We start from the raw sequence: 17,643 nt of genomic DNA, 5'->3' as shown, positions 1-17,643 counted from the left end.
GTATTAACATATTTGTAAAGATGCAAACATGTCTGTGGAATTTGAATTTCAGAAAGGTATAAGGATAGATTTAGGACAGATAATTATAATGTGGTCTTTAAAAGTGTTTGAATTTGGCATATATGATAAAAGTGCGGTAGCAATATTTTATTTAAATTTAATAAAATAGGTATTTATATGTTTAATTATTATAATAGATTCTGCAAGTATAATTAATAGTGTACATATACCTATAGAGATTTCTAAAATTATAGGATGTTTTTTTAAAAGTAGATTCTCTTTATTATTCGCAAATTTAAAGTCGATTTTTTTAGTTAAATTGTCGAAGGAGATTATCACTTTTTGTAAGTTTTAATTTTTCCATCATATATATTTTTATATATAACTAAATTCTAAATAAAAATTTTCTTTTACAATAAATTTAAATTAATTTAAATTAATTTAAAACTAATTGAGGAATAGTTTTGCAAATTTTTTTAACTCCACAAAGTATTATTTGTAAAAAGTTTTTTTTTATTTGTTTATAACTCGAAAAATGATATCATTAATATTTTTACTAAGGAAAATCTTATCTTTAAATTAATAAGAGATTTTACAATTAAAAAAAACATTCGGTAATTTTGAGACACTTTTGTAAGTTTTCTCTTAGATCAGAAATTAACAATTTCTAATACATGTATGTTAATACTATATCTCATTATCCGGCTACGTGTCTATATAGTATCTTTGAATTAGTCGTTCATTCTGCGATGTCTTTCTCGTTAGATATACATGTAGATCATATAAAACATTACACGCGCTACTTCTTTTTCATGAAAAAGTTTAACTGGATAATCCATCCAAGAAACAGTGCAAGAAAAATTTCACTATTGTATTTATAATTTATTTATGCAAAAAATTTATTGAAAATGTCGATAATATTAACTTTTGGATGACTCGATCAAACTTTCCAATTGATATATACTCTCGATAGAACAGACTCGCTTCAGACATTGTTGCGAATGTTACTGTCTCACTTTTTTTCTACGTCTTTTTATTCCTCGTTATTTTCTCTCCCGTTCATCTCTCTCGAAAACTCTCTTTCGAGTACAAAGCAGCACATGTAGGATTCTCAGCACTGTTGCAAGTTGATACGCCGGATTTTCGAGGGTAAAAAAAAACTTATGTCTCATCGCAGGGACAAATCTAGAAGCATTATACACACGGGATTGTGCGTGTTTGAAAAAAGCGGGGTGGTTTTTTTTCACTGCAGCTTCGGTTTTATCTCTCACAGTGCAAACATTTTTCTCAGTGATTTATATTTGTTTATTTTCTGCTCTTAATGTTTTAGAATTATTTTAATTCATGTAAATTATATAATATGCATATATATAAAAAAAAAATGTTATCGAGTTTGATAATTTTTAAATGCTCCAAATGTCTCATAAGCAAATTGTTTCTACCATAATAATATATAATAAATAATATATATATTCAATAATAAATATTAAATATATTATTTATATATATTAAAAATATATACATATATTTAAAAAATTAATAAAAAGATATAACGAATAAAATATACAACTAAATTTATTGAAAGAATATAAGAATTCTAATAAATTATTATATCAAGATATTTTATTCCTTGCATATTATGACAAATGCCTCGCGAGAAAATTATTTTTATAATATTAAATATTAAAAAAATAAAGAAAGAAAGAATACGAATAAAATATACAACTACATATATTTATAGAATATAAGAGCAAGAATATAAGAATTCCAATAAATTATTATATTTCAAGATACTTCCTTGCATATTATGAATATTTCACATTATTTGTTGATAAAGATATGATTTTTATTAACGTCAAAAAGCCAGTCTCTTTATATTTCGCGGGGGCGAATATAATCCTTTACGAGGAACAAGGAGAAGGATGAATCGTCGAGTAAACGATTCGACATTACGACGGTACCGCGGTGTTGCATAACATGTCGTTGACCACGGTGGATTATTCACGGTACTTCTCGCGCGACCTTGGATCACCATCGAGTCTTCGTTTGTGCTCAGGCTTTGTAGACCGACCGGTCGGCGCGATCCTGTATCCTCGGCTGTTGGGCAATCATCGACGACGACGCGGGGAGGGCAATGCACCTGGTTGCAGCGAGCCGGTTGCAAACCAGACGGATGCATTTGGAGAACAATGGCGCGCGCTAATAGTATCGTGCGCGATCGAATTTTTACGCTTTTGTGAAAATATATAACGTCATTAATATTTCGTCGAAAACGAAGATAAATCTATAACACCGAGTTGCGATGAATCGCGGATGCATTCAGTTGCAGTTGCTGCGGATGTATCCCTGGAATGCGACACGTATAGAACAATGACGCGATAACATTTCGCGTTTCTGATATTTTTTTAACACGCGTTCTGAGAAATCTCTCGATTTGTATGGCTGGCATTTTAGATGCAATTATAATTGCCAGCGAAAAAAAAATGCATACCACCGTTGCACATCGCTGCTGCTTGACAAAGTGACGTGAGACTTTCTGCCCGCAGCTACAGCGATTATATGTTTTATAATACGTTTTCTGTAAATGGCTTTCTCAGATAAATTTTCTGATTTTTGATTTGAATTCTTTTGCTGAAGTTGGAAAAGTTAAAATTTAGTTTATTTTTTCCGATAAATAATTATTTAAAAAATGATAGATACAAGACAGAAGTTATTTAAACTCTTTCATAATTACTTATTGAAAAAATAAAAATAAAAAAATGTTGAACATTTTGAAATTTTTAATTTTAAGAAGAATAGATTACAATTAGTTGTGAATTATTAAAATTAAAATTTTCGTTTAAGATTTTTTTTTAGATGAATAATTATGGAAGAATTAAAATAATTTTAAGAATATTTCTATATTTTTTTATAGATTTCACTTAGTTGTGGACTACTCAATTAATTATAAATATGAGACAATAAAGAAATAATTATGAAAATATATATTAAAAATTTTAAATTAATGAAAACCCTTTGATTGCTGTTAAAGCTTTACGACAAGAATTCGCGCAATAATTATGAAAATATATATTAAAAATTTTAAATTAATGAAAACCCTTTGATTGCTGTTAAAGCATTACGACAAGAATTCGCGCAACCGTCCATTTGTTATCTGATTATGTCAAAGCAACGTTTCTCGAGAGGCCACTTACAATAAGAGCATTTTGTACTTCAACATCTAATCTTCTACAGTGGATTAGAGAGATTTAAAAGATCGTTGAATGTTAGTTGCATCTCAATTCGCAATTGAGTATTCACGATACAAAGAATGCAATCTCACGCGTGACATTTAATGCAAACGTCTTGCGAATTTAAAAGACAGAAAACTTAAAAGAGGAGGAGTCTTAATTAACATCATATTTAAATTGAAACTTGTCACACGTATACAAACTTTAATAGTTGTATGCTAGATTTTATATATTCTATCCTGTATAGCATTTGTCAACTAGAAACTATAAAATGTCTCTCTTGAAATTGAATTTTATAATATGTATATATAAAATTATGTATAAAGACGTGTTTATTTTAATTAATATAATTGATAATATATAAATGTGTGATTTTAAACGTGAATTTTAAGATAAAATATATAAAATATATAATCTAAATTTGTAGCATTGCATTTTTTACATCGGAAAATTCTCAAGAAGAGAGAAGCAAAATATCGCTTTTTTACGAAGTGGAACACGTTACTAAAGCGTCGTAATTAAATTTTCGAGATTGCAACATTATATGCAACCGTGTTCTTTCCTATTTATAATCGCTCGCTGCCGATCGATCAAGTAACGTTGAATGTTTAATTGCGCCGCTTCTCGCGTAACGCGCTTAATCCGATTCGCGACGCGATCGCGAATTCGAAGATCCTGCATAATGTAGTCCCCGTCTTCCGTTCGCGAAAGGGCGCCAATTAACGTAAGAGAATTAGCATCCGGCGTCGAGGATATTGCGTATCTACTACGCGTCTGCATTTCGTGGAAATGCACTTTTTCCAAATGTCGAAGTCGAGAGCCATCGTGAAAATTTCATTTAATCAAACGACATCAAGTGTCGCAAGAATGCAAGAAGGCATTTGAAAAATGCCCAAAATAATCTATGCTCACCTTAGAAGGTAATTAAGTGAAAAGGGCCAAGGGAAGGGGGGACAAATTTGAGAAAGTTTAATTTGACATTTCTATATAATATTCTAATTTGATATATATATAAATGTATATTGTTATATTATAACTATAAAATATGTGATGTTTTATTGTAATAAAAATTAAATATATTGTTAAGACTTTTTTAGCCCTCAAAAGGAATTTATTGTGTCGATAAGTTAAGATATTTATAATAAAATATGGAGTTTATTGCGGAAAAGTTGCGATTGAGATCGAAGTTTATTAGAAGATTTATACTAAATAATTTTTAATTAAATCATTGAATACTATAATATCTAATGTGAAAATTGACAAATTCAAAATACACAAATAAATTTTTGCATATATATTTTTTCAAAAATCCAAACTTTTCTTTTAATTTTGACATCTATATTAATTTCGTCATTTTTTAATTTTTTCCATTTTGACATCGTATTCAGTTATCTGAAAAATCCTTAAGTTTGAATAAACATAATTATGTGTTAGATCCTCAATATAATTCACAATACATCCTATATTTAATCATGAATATCTTATTAACCATAATTGATACAACAAATTCCTTTTGAGCGCTGAAAATCTTAACAACATGCTTAATTTTGATTATAATAAACCTTTTTTAACACATCACTTATCGTAGCTATAATATGACAAAATATATATATATGTTTTGAAATAACCTTTTTTTTGCAACTTTAACTGCAAATATTTTTTAAATTGTAATGTGGTGGAGTATAATTTAGAAATCGGAATTGTATTCAGTATAAAAAAACTACAAGAAGTGATAAATCTTCATCTTGAGTTTTTTTTGAATTGTTATCTTTATTCTCTCCATCTCGATCGATTGGTTTTGATTTTCTGATTTTCTGCTTTAAAAAAATATGAGTATTTTTAAATATTTACGTGCTTACGTTTATATGCATATGTTTATGCATGAAATTTTTAAATTAGAAAGTAATATGTTGCTTCATTATAAGAGAAACCTCATCTTTAATAACAATTTACCTCATATAGAAGAATTTATACATATATCTTATATTTTCTGCGCGCGTAATTATATCAATATTTCACATATGCAATTAATTCAATTGCAATTAATGCAATTAATTCGCATATCTTAATAAGTCTAGAGTAGTAACGCGAGAAAGCAGATCTGCGCTCTTTCTCTCTATCGAGATAAGAATCAGTTTTCACGGAATGAATGGCACAAGAGAGAGTACATCGTGCTTTGCGATAAGCAATGATAGCGATGTACTCATATCATATATGTATTTCCAAAATATCACTGCAGTTACAAAGAAAATATGAAATATGGAGTACAGAAAGAGAGAGAAACAGAGCACGAGAAAAAATATCACGAAAAATGTTGTCAACATTTACATCGACAATTTGATTTTGCTTTTCCAATCTAGAGAAGTATCTGTCTCGATATGATCGATTTTCATCCGAGAACAGCTGCATTATTTCGTCCGATAAGTTCGAAGGAAACATCGCGGTCTGCCATTAATATATCGCACGCGCTATCCGCGAAATTACGAATGGAGACGGGGAAACCGCAGTTTGGGATCAAAGTTAATTCTTCCCGTTTCGCGATCTGTTCCCTGCACCCGCGCAAATTAAATATCATCCCTCGGAAATCGGCTTATCAACCATCAACTTCGCATTAACGTCACGGCATCCGCGATAGCGGCTCGCAGGTGAGCAGCTATCATTCGTCAAAGTCAATTTTGCCTCGGAGCCAATAGGTAGGAATTAAACTTCTGCGCGTACGTATAACTTCCGGCAATATATATATCGCTGCGAAATTATTAGAAGTACCGTACATCGAGACGAGTTTTCTTTCGGAATGTCGAACGTTGGACATTAATTACTATATCCGTGGAAGATTTGTTTGAAATATATTAATATTTCCAAACTATATATCTCCAAAATATCAATCTATATAAAATATTTGACATAATTTATTTTTAAAGTGGTGCACAGAGAGAATTTTCTCTTAGAATTTACCCTGAAAATCATGGTGATCGTGGGACAATATGGTATGGAAAGAATTTCATGAGAATTTCTCTGATTAATATTTATCACAATAAAAATAATATCTATATCACAAAATATAAAACATGTTTGATTAATTTTACTAAACTGCATAGTAAAATTAATCAAACATATTTTATATTTTATTTTGTAATAGATATTATTATTTTTATTGTAATAAATATTAATCAGAGAAATCATAAAATTTTTTCCATATTATATTGTCCCACGATTACCATGATTTTCAAGGTAAATTTTAAAAGAAAATTCTCTCAGTGTGTAAGTTTATTTTCGAGAAAATCGATAATATTGTGCAGAGTGTCTATACTCCTTGGGAAAATCGAAGATTATTAAAGATTCTTTTTTATCTTAAAAAAACCCGGGAATTATTTTCATGGAATATTATTAAGACTCGGGAAATTTTTTTAATTGTCTTTGATAATCTTACTCTCATTTAGCACTTAAGAAACATATGTACTTTCAGAATGAACGGCTCATTTTATTATTCAAGTTGCAAGATATTTATTTAGAGATGATGTATAACTTTTAACGCTGATTTAAAATTCTGAATTTTACACTCTATGAAATAAACCTTTTTTTTACAAAAAAATTAATCTCTGAAAAAAAAAAAAAAAAAAAACACTATCTTTGCATCGAAACCGAAATCCGTTAAGCTCGCTCTTTCATATCGCATATAAATTCAATTATCCGCGTCAGCGACGTCGCTTCGCGGATAATGCAAAAGGAAAATGCGCAAACAGAGTATTATTTCTGGCTCCGAGACTAAAACTCCGACGAGAAACGCCACTTACTCCCATATTACATCCTCATCCATGCCCGCGTCGCGGAATAAAAAAATAAAAAAAATCCCGAAGCGTGCGTCTCCATCTCGCCTAATGGGATTAACTTCCTTGCGGGATCTCAGGCACGAGCGCGAGAGAGAGATCCCTGCATCGGAGAGATCGGCATCGCCTAATTAATAAAATAAATCAGCCAGAGCTCTCTCTCTCTCTCTCTAGGAGTGCGACGACCCCGGGCATTAGAGCGAGCTTGACTAACTGGCTGACTGACATGGCACCCGACGTCGGCCGATTGTCAAATTACAAGGAGATCGCGAATATCTGATGGGGTATGTACGTATATGTGTGTATATATGTATGTATGTATCATCGGGGGATGGAAGGAGGAAGAGGGACGCGGGGGGAGAAGAGGAAAACGCGGCGTCGCGACGCCGGTGTCGAGGATCGCGCAGAATCCGACGTCGACCCCCACCGCGACTGGTGAACGCCGAAACGACCCCTACCCCTTTTCCCTACCTGCAACCCTTCCGCGACGGCTTGGCGTTACGTCATTCGAGTCCCGGACTCCGACGACGACCGGCGTGGTCCCTCGACTTCCGCTTCCGGCTCCTCCTGGTCACGAGACGAGCTCCCGATGGACGAGAGATTCAGTTCTGTTTACCAGGTAAAGCGACGCTTCTTCAACCCCTTCGGGATTCGTATTTTCCTTCGATTCGCGAGTCTATTTATTGAATCCGCGTGAAATCAGACGTCATCAAGAAACTCGGATCGCGTTATACGACTTTATAGTTTAAATTGACCGATGATAAAGTGATCCTTTACACATTTATAGTCCTATTTTTGTTTGAAGGATAGTTCTGTTTGTAACATTTCGCGTGTAGATGGAAAATTCTATTTATTTAATTACCGGTCAGTGCTAATTTCTGATATAATCGATTTTAATGTTTTTAGAACTCGAATTTATTTCGATTAACATTAATTTTCTTCAAAACATCACAAATATATAATTCTTTAATAATGCTATTCTTTTTCTATGTACGCAATAATATTAATTATGGTGTATGAAAATATTTCATTTTTGACAAAATATGACTTGTCTAATTCTCGTTAGCTATTATATTTTATTTCTAACGCAATTTATCTTATAATTGGATGCTTACACTTGCATTTGAGAGAGAGATAAAGAAAGGAAGTGAATGAAGAGAGAGAAAGAATCATAGGAGAGAATTATTCTTAGATATTATGCAAAGTTCAATGAAAATGTATGTTATAAATATAGGATGTAACAAAAATGTGGACCGTTACTTCAGGAGCTATTTTACTTATCGAAATGAACAAAAAATATTTTACATAAACATATGTCCAAAAATAATTTTTTAATTGATCCTTTCGTCCTGCTAGGATGCTTGACAAGTGCTATTAACAGACAGATTTTTGGAAAATAATTTACTTGAGAATGAATTATTTTGAGATATGAAAATTATTTTCCACTGTTTTGTATTGTTAGAAATAAAATAATTCGGTTTGTGTAATTATTTTAAGTTTCAACCCAGTTTCAACATGTAATGTGAAAACGACACATTTCTTGGACATATGTTTATATCAACTTTTTTGGTTTATTTCAATGATTCGAGTAAAATACACGTTCCTGAAATAGCTCACATTTTTGTTACATCCTGTAAGTTATTTCCGTGAATGTGTCAATGAGTTTGAGATTCATTTTTCGAAATTGTCACGAGATTAAAAGCGGAGAAATTGACAGATGGTGGATCGCGGAAGGCTAACAAGTAAGATACCTGTTGCATGTTGCATGTTGCTTCGAGGCAGACGTGACCGGCAAGTTTGTCTCGCGGCAAAACGGCACTTCCTCTCTCTCCTCAAATAGTTATTTTATTCAAATATAATGGCATCGCGCACACATACTACTGTTACGTCAAACATTGTCTAATCTGCATAATAGTCATCGCGTGTCAATCTGAATTTTTTTTATTTTGACGCAAGGAATATTTGAATACTTCTGCAGAGAAATCAGTATTTTGAAACTGATTGATCGCCTAATACAGCGTATTATTATAGATATATTATGTTGCCTCTTGTGCAGATATATCAAGATACATTGATAATCATAAGGAACTATCTTCGATAAATTTCAATTTTCCTTGTTCAATCCTCCTGTCGAGTCATCGATCGCGTCGTAAAATATCAATGCTATTAGGTATGTACTTTATACAATTTTCAATAGCTGATAATAGTAAAATTAAATATTCGCAAAAAGGAAGTGTTTAAATATTTTAAATATTTATTAATTGCAAAGATATTTTAATTTTGATTATTTGAGAACATTTATAAAACTTATGTGTGTATAAATATTAAATACATTGTGTGAATTTTCTGTATCTAAAATATTTTTACTTATTTTAATTTTATTTCAGTGCAGTTTGAAATGAGAGAATCAGTAATTTAAATATTATATTTCGTGATTTCGCGCAATTTTATACTATGATCTTTTTGAGATAAAACAAAGATTCTTCTCAAAAGTTTTTCATATTTTATATTTTTATATTATTATTATAATTTACTTTTATATATTATATTATATATATAATATTATTATTATTATATTATTTCCTCATAATATACGTTTGCATTTTTAAACCTTTTAGACAATTTCAAAACAGCATGGCAGGCAGAAAAGAAAGTAATATTTCTCGATAAAAAATCGAGGCAACTGAGAATCCGCAGGGAAAAGTTTCGAGTGCAAAAGGATTTATTTTTCGTAAGACGTGGATTTAAAATTGGACGTGAAACGTAGTTACCAATATTGCCTTTCGAACGGCTGAGAAAGATTGCGACAGTGAAAGAGAGAGAACGAAAGAAAAATAGAGAGAAAGAAATCCGTAGTAGTCCGAGTTCCTCTTCATCTCGACGTCTGATACGTGCGATGTAATAAAATTATGATCGGCCACTAGCCCTTCCATCCATTTGTCTCAATCATTTCTTCGCGAAAATTGACGAGCGCGGTATTCCCGCGCATTTCCGATTCTCTTTCCTTCTTTATTCCACTCGTTTTCTCTTGTTTTTCTTCATCGATAAAATTTATATCATCACGCGATTGATTTTAAAATCTCATTATAACACCGCCTACCACTAAACATCCATTATAATTATAACAATCTGGCATAACATTATAACAACCTGGCGTGATACTTTTATACTGTGAAATTAATCGCGATTTCATTTGACAGTGATAATCCTCTGCTTCAATAAAGATATTACAGAAACAGATGATAAAATGCGACTGACAATGAGAAATATAATCACAAATCGCTAATCTAGATGCACTTTTATTACAGGATTATGTGAGATTTTTGCAAATCTGCGACGCAAGTGTCCTGACGATATCGACCTCTGGGAGCTCTTTATGCTTTTGATTGTTGCTCAGAAAGCCTTGTTTATGCTATTGGCTTTCGGGCAATAATCATAATCACGGAAGAGCCGATTATCATCTCTACTTGCTGATTGCGTCACCGAATTATAATAAATTTATATTATAATAATTTTATTGAAAGTTTTATCTATTTATATTATCTCTTTACTTGTGATCAGTTTTTATAAACTAAACATCTTTTTAGGCGAATCTATAATTCGCGACAAAATTCAAGAGGGAATTTTATTTATAGATTTTATGTTGTGTAATGCAGAAACATAACACGTAAAATACATACAAATGAAAAATGTATATTAAGATACACGTATATGTATATACATATATACATGCATATACATATATTACAGGGTGGGCCATTTTAATGTCTCACCCCAAATATCTTTTCTCCTAAGCCTTTTACAAAAAAATATTTCGTACGAAAGTTGTAGAATTTTGGAGGGGAAAGAAGTTGGCGCTATTAACTTTTTCCTAAAGAGCGATTTTCACTTAAAGATCATTTATGTTTTTCTAAATGAAATTTTAATTTTTTTGTATACATTGATTCCTCGCAATACTTTGCATAAAAAGTTATAAAGGTAGAATAGTTAAAAATTTGATAGTTTATGCGATATTTTATACTTTAGTTTGTGACATAATCTTACATAAATTATAAAATATCTCGTGAAATATTAATTTTCCGATGATCTTACCTTAATATTTTTATGCACAAAATGAGAGGAATCGATTAGTGTAAAGAAAACATATAGCTGTTTGTAAGAAAAAGTATGTATAGCTACTAATTGCAAATTACATACTTTTTCTTAAAAGCAATTATGTTTTCTTTACTCTAAACGATTTCTCTCATTATTTTGTGCATAAAAGTATTAAGGAAAGATCACTGGAAAATTAATATTTTACGAGATAATTTATATAATTTATGTAAGATTATGTCAAACTAAAGTATCAAATATCTCGTAAACTATATCAACTTTTTGACTATCCTACCCTTATAACTGTTTTTGCAGAGTATTGTGAGAAATTGATTTATACAAAAAAATTAAAGTAAAATTAAAGTAGTTCCATTAAAAAAAAAAAAACATAAATAATCTTGAAAATCGCCCTTTAGAAAAGCATTAATAACGCCAACTTATTTCCCTCTCGAAATTCTACACAGAGAGAATTTTCTCTTAAAATTTATCCTGAAAATCATAATAATCGTTTTGTACGAAACATTTTTTTGTAAAAGACTTAGAAAAAAAATATTTGGAATGGGACATTAAAATCCTGCCCATCCTGTGTACCTATATGTATATATATATATATATATATACATATGTATATATATACACAAAGAGAATTTTCTCTTAGAATTTATCTTGAAAATCATAATAATCGTGGGAGAATATAATATGGAAAGAATTTTATGAGAATTTCTCTGATTAATTTATTTATCACAATAAGAAATAATATCTATCACAATAAAATATAAAATGTTTGATTAATTTTACTATGTAGTTTAGTAAAATCAATCAAACATATTTTATATTTTATTGTGATAAATATTATTATTTTTATTGTGATAAATAATTAATCAGAGAAATTCTCATAAAATTCTTTCCATACAATATTGTCCCACGATTACCATGATTTTCAAAATAAATTCTAAGAGAAAATTCTATCTGTGTATAAAATATACGTTTCTATGTGAGCGATTCTATGTAAACATCAAATATAAATGAAAATTAAGTCTTCAGATTTCTGCTCTTCTATTCTTTCAATTACTACACGAAATGCAATAACGTAAGAATATCAAGAACAATACTGAGTATCTCAAATTCTTTTATATTTCGTTTGTTTTTGGTAATTTGCAACATAAAAAAACTGCTAAGTAATTTATTCATTTGTTCTACAGTATCAATATCTGCAGAATAAGAATTAATGTTTTAATCGTCATATAAGAATGTTTAAAATTTCATGTAAAAGAAGAGAGAAAAATTTCCCATAAAACATCAATGTATACGGCGCAGTAAGTCTACTGTATAAAAGTAAATTCCTTCTATTTGTTTTTCTTTTATATCAAGAAGAATATCTGAAGCGAAAGAAATTTTGTTTGTTCACAAAGAGACAAAATGTTTGTGTTTCGTAATAAATAGATTTCAAGATTGCATAGCATTGAGCTATTTCTATAATTACTTAATTGTTTAAATGCTTTTTCTGTCCGCATAATTAGAAAATTAATGCGCAAGTATAATATAATGCGAAATAGTTCAGTTTTATATGCAAGTTAAATTTTCAATTAAGAATATTATGTTTCAGTTTTATTTATTATTTATCTTGTTTCTAAAATTTCAACTTTTTGTTAACTAATTGCGTGCGATCAAGCTGTCATTAATAGTTCCATATTGACATTGAAATTGATCGAATAAACATTATAAATTATGAAATATTCGTGATATAAATTTATCGTAGAAGTATGAATTAAAATAATGCATTGTATATTTAATAGTTTAGTGACGAAAAATCGACATTATTCTTTCTATTTGCCACTCCAAGATTGAGCAATCATTTTAATAAATTTTACATATATTATAAAGAAGAGCAACACTCTGGACGATTTAGTAAAAGATTTAGCTTATCAACCATAAAGAAATACTTATATATTCGAGATAAAATCGGTAACAAAATAAAAAAAAGTAAAAATAGCATTAACTCAAAACAAAGATGTATACATCATTTTAACGTCAACGATAAAGAGAAAATTCCGAATAATATGTTCAATAAAATTCGATTTTTGTTGATAATAACTTCTGCAAATTATACAGTTCTTCATCAGAAAAAGAAGAACCTCTGATTTGCGAATGATAGATATATTAGAAAATTACGATCACGGATTTATTTCTTACAAAAATTGTCACAAATATTGCAAAGATTATCACGAACTAAGACATTTTACGATATTGTGTATTTTTCGGTAGGTAAAATGTGAATCTCTCGATAAATAACAATAAGATAAATATTCTCTAAATTGAAAATAAATTCTAAAATTATACAAAAACTTCATATTTAAATCAAGCAAACTTCAATTTCAAACTATGTTATAAAAATGTCAACAAAATTCCGCATTTTTCTGAGTGGAAAAAAGTAGAAATCAAATTTGATTGTAAAATAAAATCATTCAAAATTCAAATGATTCAAATTATTAAAACAATTTTTTAAATAATTTTATTTTTATTAATTATTAATTACCTAAAAAACTAATTATTAAATAAAAATGTTGCTCTCCCTTAAATTTTATTAAGGTTTGAAACTTCCTCAGAAAACATTCTTGGAGATTTGACCTTCTACATAACTCTTTTATACGAAATTACTTTGTTTTATTTTCAATTTTTCATTCTAAATATTGCATTATGTTTTTGCGAGTTTTTCGGGGCAAGACATTTGTGGAATTATTTTGTTTCTAGAGTGAGCCATTCCACAATAACACAATATATTTGTATGTTTTAATATATAAAATAATCACCAGAAAGTTTTAATCATGTTCATGAATATATGTAAATGTACATGAACCAAAAAAAAAATGAGAATTTTCAATACTTTTATTTGCTTGACATATATTTTTTAGTTTTTTAAAGAAAATTATGTTTATGTGTAATTCATTGCTTTAATGAAAATGTTAATTATAATTTCTTAAATCTCTTTTTATGTAAAGTTAACATAATTTCTTAATTCCTTTTTCTGAATTGCGCTCTAGTTAATTTCTGGTGATTAATCTACATATACAGATAATGTTAATTATATATGTACATGCAATACACTCACCGATCCGATGCTCAGCAGCGGACCTCTCTGTACAAAGCGTTGATCTATAACATATAAAAAACACAAATTGTATACAAAATAATTTTCAAAATAATTAATATTTAAAAGAGGCAATAATGCGCACTTATTTGGACCATAAAATTCATACCGTAAAATATATTTAATAAAATTACGTCATAAAAATTATTAAACATGTTAATTATTCTTTTAGATCTAAAAATTTATATAAGATATAATAAAATTAATTTAAAAAAATAAGTTAAATAATTATATACACACATATATATATATATATAATAAAATTTTTTTATTATTAATTATCTAATTCTAATAAAGTTTACTGCAATAATATTTTAATTTTTCTGTAAATTATCTTAAAAATATCTATATTTATCTTTTCTCTCAAATTATTTTAATTTTAATTTTATTCCAAATTTTTTCTTAATATTACCTTATTTTAAGCTATATATAAAATAAAAATTTAAATAATAAATTTAATATAAATTTGTTTTAATTATAACCTGCTTACCACATGGTTGCTCCACCGTTGCCCGATGCCTCCCCGGGCCTCCTCCTCCTCTTTTGTTCTTTAGCGCCGTCTTTTTGGCACTTACACAGCACACGCTCGCGCATTAATCAGCAAAATAAAATAATCGCACGACAATTTGAACGACACTCCCGACCGTGAAACGCGACTCTTCATACGGTATTTCCGATCTTAATCGCGATCCTTATTTCTGCGGAACTACCGACATTCGTACGTGACTTTTCATACGGAACTCCCGATTTTAATCGTACGCATATTTTATGCGCTTTTGTTAATTAGACGCGACGCATACTTGAGAAAACAGCACGCGACAATTATAATTATACGAAGCCACGATCCGGGGCGCGACATTCACCATTACGCGAAATTTACGCGGGATGTCGCCGCAGTGATGCCACCTGTGGAAATAATTAGAAATTAGTCTTTCGCGATTAGTCAAATAAATTATGTAAATTATATATAAATTCAGTGTTGTGCTTAGATGATTTTAAAATTAGCTAGATAAAGATGAGATAAAAATATGTAAATTTATCTTATGTAAGATAAAGATGATTTTGTTTTAAATGTATCTAGATAAGAGATAAAATTATATGGCGATTCATCTAGATAACTTCCAGATAATATTATTTTTTGACTGATTATGTAAACGAAAAAATGTAAATTTTAAAAGGGATATAAAAGTATATTCATACTTTTATTTGTAAGCTTTTATCGCTTACTGTTTAAGTTTACTATTTAAATATTTTTATGCGCTATGACTCTAAATCAAATTAACTGAACATTATTCTAGATAATTCAATAAAGATAACACATTTTTTCATCTAAGACGCAGATATAGATAATACATATTTTTATTATCTATATAAAGATAACTGCAAAAATTTTATCTAGATAATCATCTATATAATTTTATTTAGATAACAGCAAACACTGTATATATTATATTTCGTCGAATAAATTTTATCTAAATATAAATAAAACATGATAAAATATAATTTTCATATAAAAAATTGTGTATTATTATTATTTAAGAAAAAAATTTATAATTTATTTATTAACAATTATTAAAAGCAAAATCCAGAATCCATCCTATATATTATACATTTATGTAAAACAAATCGCGGAGATAAATGAGTAATTATATAATTTTACAAGTAACAAATAATGATTATAACCTACTTTTACGACAAGGTTGCTCCGCCGTTGCCCGATGCCTTCCTAGGCCTCCTCTTTTATTCGCACTGTACATGGAGTCTTTATGCATTTACACGCTCTCGAAAACACGATTAATTACGACAACACACGCGAATTTATCAACAAAATAAAATATTCGACAATTGAACGACACTCGATCCCGACCTTAATCGTACGCGACTCTACTTTAATCGCGCGATACTTATCATTCGTACGCGATGACTTTTTATACGGCACTCCCGATTTCAATCGTACGCATATTTTATGCGCGTTTGTTAATTATACGCGATATATTTGAGAGAACAGCACGCGACAATTGTTTATACGAGGCTACGTTACGCACGAAAACGCGGGATGTTGTCACAGTGATGCCAAAAGTGTTACGAAGTACGCGGGAGTCGCCGCAGTGATGCCATCTGTCAAAATAATTAGAGATTATAAATAATCATATAATTGTAATAATATCTTTGCTAGTTGCAATAATGATACCGAAATTTCTTCTCTGGTATACTTCTCGTATTTCGAAAATTATTAAAATGTTTCTTTGAATCTCGACCGTGCAATAATAATTATACGTTAATAATAATATAAATCTCGCTCTCTCTCTCTCCCTCTCTCTCTCTCTCTCTCTCTCTCCCTCTCTCCCTCTCTCTCTCTCCCTCCCTCTCTCTCTCTCTCTCTCTCTCTCTCTCTCTCATTCGCATTGTCGAATTCCTTTTCTAAATGCGATCGCGACTATCAAGATATAATTCATCGCATTGATTATTACATTTATCGATCATTAAATTAGTGATAATAGACACGAAAACGTATTAATTGTGATGATAAATCTTTATCGTCAATTATATATTAATGATATACGAACCAATCTTTGCTGCGAGATTTACGCGCTAAATTCCGTGCAGATGCCAACTCAATCATTGAAAAGATCGATCAACATAGAGCTTTGCGTCGGCGTGACAATAATATTTTCATCGACCAATCAGGAGCAAGAAATGTTTTCTTGTCCCGATTAAAAAAATTGTTCTAGCTAGAGGAAAATATTCCCTTCTTCTGATTGGTCGATCAAAGTATCGTTCGAAAGTACTTGTCGAGAGAAGCGCTCTATGTTAATCGATTTTTTTTCAATGATCGATTAATCGATCCGAAAGACTGATCATTTCTAATTAGACAGTTGGCATGAGTGGGTTGACTTCTCGCGTACTTTATGACAGAGTTGGCATCAGCGACGACATCCCGCGTTTTTGTGCGTAAGAAAAATAATTGTAATATATAATAATTAGTTTGTAAATAATTGTCGCGTATAATTAACAAAGGCGCATAAAATATGCGTACGATTAAAATCGGGAGCGCCGTATGAAAAGTCACGTACGAATGTCCGGGAGTTCCGCAGAAATAAGTATCGCGATTATAAGATCGGAAATACCGTATGAAGAGTATCGTTTAACGGTCGGGAGTGTCGTTCAAATTGTCGTGCGATTAATTTATTTTGCTAATTAATAATCATATTTTCGCGAGCGTGTGCCAAAAAGACGCTAAAGAACAAAAGAGGAGGAGGAGGCATCGGGCAACGGTGGAGCAATCATACGGTATAAGCAGATTCTAATTAAAACAAATTTATATTAATCAATTTATTATTAAAAT

At 29.9% G+C, this 17,643-nt stretch overlaps 1 protein-coding gene across 1 annotated transcript in view; it reads right to left on the bottom strand.

The window, feature by feature from the left end:
* Window positions 1–14,302, bottom strand: part of Alphacop (coatomer subunit alpha) — a 66,946-nt gene extending 52,644 nt beyond the window's left edge. Inside the window, exon 1 of the mRNA XM_083043608.1 lies at window positions 14,259–14,302. The gene's annotated coding sequence lies outside the window, so the exon portion shown is untranslated. The remainder of the gene's footprint in view (window positions 1–14,258) is intronic.
* Window positions 14,303–17,643: the final 3,341 nt, after the last annotated feature.

The sequence above is a fragment of the Prenolepis imparis genome, unplaced genomic scaffold (assembly GCF_030444845.1).
Source record: "Prenolepis imparis isolate NDT839.2.m4 unplaced genomic scaffold, iyPreImpa1.0 SCAF_8, whole genome shotgun sequence".
NCBI lineage: Eukaryota > Metazoa > Arthropoda > Insecta > Hymenoptera > Formicidae > Prenolepis > Prenolepis imparis.
This window is presented reverse-complemented; position numbering and strand designations above follow the sequence as displayed.